Genomic DNA, 3,631 nt, shown 5'->3' with positions numbered 1-3,631 from the left:
TTTTATCATGGTGAGTATATTTCTGTTACATTATAATATGTTCATAATCTTGAGACAGATTTCCATTTCTAGCATTACTAGCTCTGCATTTAGATAGTCACTCAACTTCTAGGGAAATTTGATCTCTACAGTATCTAGGGAGTTGACAGCATACATTCTTCTCCAGTGCCAGTGGCTTCCCCCTGTGCTAAGTAGTTTAAATCTACCATACAATCTTCAGTACACACTGTCATTTTTTTCCTTATCAAATTGTTTCCCTGTTCACCAAATTCCATACCAACTGGATGGATACTGATCTCAGATTTAACATGTTGCAAGTAATAGAGTACAATGTGCCTCTACATTAATGTGCATTTCTTTTAATCTTCTTTGGTTCGTGAACTTATAGTTCAGGTTATACCAAGTGGATAGAATTTCTGGGAAGCAGAGAATAAGCTCTTGATTTACACTTAAAATTTTAAAGAAGCTATGCAGTGCAACAATGTCAATGCGGCCCAAGTCTCTCAATCTCTACTGCTATTGATAAACATTGTGACCTTTTGTTGATAATGGAAAACTGAGCAAACTGTCCATAAACAGTCGACATTACTCTAAAACCGCTGTTCCAGGGACAGACACCATTTTACTGTTATATTTTTTGCATCTACATTTATTTGCCCTGATCTGATTAGTGCACAGATGCTATATAAGCTGCATATAGAAGTTCTCCAGGCTGATTTCAATTCTAGCCCCTGCATTGTCTGGGGTGGGATCCAGCACTGACTGTCAGTTATCATAGGCTTATGGTAAGTGCAAAGCTATGTATCTGTCACTTAAACCACCGAATACCAGTACAATGTATATTGAGAGACTCTCTGATAGTTTGTTGTGTCAACATTTGTGGCTGGCACAGTCTGCTCTGTCTGATGTGAAATCAGGCATGTGGAACCTACCTTGTGTGTTAGAGTCATTATTGGAACCTGCTGCTCTGATAGCTCAAATAGGATAGTGCGGGTTTTAGAATGTCAAATCCAGCATGGTAAACAGATTTCAGATAAAGTTAACGGATTGTTTTCCATTAGGACACTGAACCCTAGTTCCCCATGACCTGCAGAAAAACGTGCTGCCCTTCAGCCTCTTGCTGGCACTACAGGTATTTTCAAGATATGTGGAGTTGGCATTGTCTTTTCTGATGACCACTGGCGTACGGCCATATTAGATAAAAATATGCATTCTATGCGCATACTAAGGAGCAGGACATCTGGAACAAACACCCTCCTCTTTTACAGTGCGCCTATCAATCATAGTGAACTTAGAAATAATGTGATCTATTGAGAAGTGGGTTGACCATCTATGCCCCAAACACCACCAGCTAAAATACTGTTCTTTTACCTTTTCTGAAAGAATCCCAAGCAGTGTTAGAAGGTGTACCTAGGAATAAACGATTGGTGATTAGGGCAGACTTTAATGGCCATTTGGGAGAAAGGAACAGAGTTGATGGGTAGGTATGGCCTTAAGGAAAGGAATGTGGAAGAGCAGATGGTGGTAGATTTTGTTAAAAGGATGGGAATGGCAGTGGTGAACACTTATTTTAAGAAGAACAAGGATCATAGGGTGACGTATAAGAGTGGCGGAAGGTGCACACAGGTGGAACATATTCTATGTAGGAGATGCAACCTGAAGCAGATTGGAGACTGTAAGTTGTTGGCAGGGGATATTGTAGCTAGACAGCATCGGATGGTGGTCTGTAGGATGGTTTTGGAGGTAAAGAAGAAGATAAGGAGAGTAAGGACTGAAAGAAAAGTGAAAACCGGAGGAGGACAACTGTAGTTTGAGGTTCATGGAAGAAGTCAGACAGGGGCTCGGTGGTGGTGAAGAGGTGCTGGATGATTGGGCAACTACTGCAGAAGTGATAAGGGAGACAGCTAGAAAAGTACTTGGTGTGACATTTGGAAATAGAAAGGAAGAAAAGGAGACATGGTGGAGAGAGGAAGTGCAGGAAAGCATAAGGAGACAGAGGTTGGAAAAACAAAGGAGATGCGGCAGCAGGTAAAGAGGGATGTACGAAAGCCAAGGAAAAGGCATACAAGGAGCTGTATGAGAGGTTGAACACTAAGGAAGGAGAAAAGGATTTATACTGATTGGCCAGGCAGAAGGTTGGATGGTGTGGAGATGGTGAAGCAGGAAGTGGATAGGATTAGTAAGGAGGAAGTGAGAGCAGCATTTAAAAAGATGAAGAGTGGAAAGTCGGTTGGACTGGAATGGAGGAGGAGTGTGCTGGTACCGATCTTTAAGAATAAGGGAGATGTGCAGACCTGCAGTAACTACAGGGGAATTTAGTTGATCAGTCACACCATAAAGTTATGGGAAAGAGTAGCAGAAGCCAGGCTGAGAGAAGAGGTGACCATTTGTGAGCAAAAGAATGGTTCCATGCCGAGGAAGAGCACCACAGACGCTTTATTTGCTTTGAGAATGTTGATGGAGAAGTATTGAGAAGGTCAGAAGGAGTTGCGTTGTGTGTTTGTGGATTTAGACAAAACGTACGACAGGGTGCTGAGAAAGAAGTTGTATGAGGAAATCAGGTGTGTCAGAGACGTATGTGAGGGTAATGCGGGGCACGTATGAGGACAGTGTGACAGCAGTGAAGTGTGCAGTAGGAACGACAGACTGGTTCAAGGTGGAGGTTGTACTGCATCAAGGATCGGCTCTGAGCCCTTACCTGTTTGCAGTGGTGATGGACAGGTTGACGGACGAGGTCAGACAGGAGTCTCTGTGGACTATGATGATAGTTTGCGGATGATATTGTGATTTGTGGTGAGAGTAGAGAGCAGGTTGAGAAGAGCCTGGAGAACTGGAGGTACATGCTGGAGGGAAGGGGAATGAAAGTCAGAAGGAGTAATACAGAGTACATGTGTGTGAATGAGAGGGAGGGCAGTTGAGTGGTGCAGTTGCAGGGAGAACAGGTGGAGATTGTAATTGAGTTCAGCTACCTGGGAAAGAAAAAGTGCAGGCAGAGTGTAGTGGGTGGAGAAGAGTGGCGGGGACTGTCCATGTAGGATGTTTTGGAGACAAAGTGAGGGAGGCGAGATTGAGATGGTTGGACATGTGCAGAGGAGGGACATGGGGTATATCGGTAGGAGAATGCTGAGGATGGAGCAGCCAGGAAGGAGGAAAAGAGTAAGGTCAAGGAGGAGGTTTATGGATGTGGTGAGGGAAGACATGCAGGTAGTTGTTTTAAAAGAGGCAGATGTAGAGGACAGGGGGTATGGAAATGGATGATCCGCTCTGGCAACCCCTAATGGGAAAAGCCGAAAGAAGCAGAGAAGCATACAAATTCTTAATTTTATTAGGTATTTCCTTACCATGCATCTTTGAAGCAAAATTTTAGAAGCAACTCACTTATTTAAATTTTTCGTTTTCCACAAATGTATCTTTTTTTCCCCTCTTTGCTTAGTTTCCTTGTGGGCAATTTGCTAACAAACACTGCCTCTAAAATTTTAACCAAAAATGCACCAGGTCACAATTTTGTAGTAGCTAATGCAAGAGCGATATCAGTGTTTATTCACACAAATTAGGTTAATTTTAGAAAACAGTATTTTCTGGGCTTCGTTCATACAAAAGGAAGGTGTATACGATCAAATAAGATAAACCA

This window comes from Silurus aristotelis (assembly GCF_946808225.1).
Source record: "Silurus aristotelis genome assembly, chromosome: 2".
NCBI lineage: Eukaryota > Metazoa > Chordata > Actinopteri > Siluriformes > Siluridae > Silurus > Silurus aristotelis.
Note: the sequence above shows the minus strand (reverse complement) of the source record.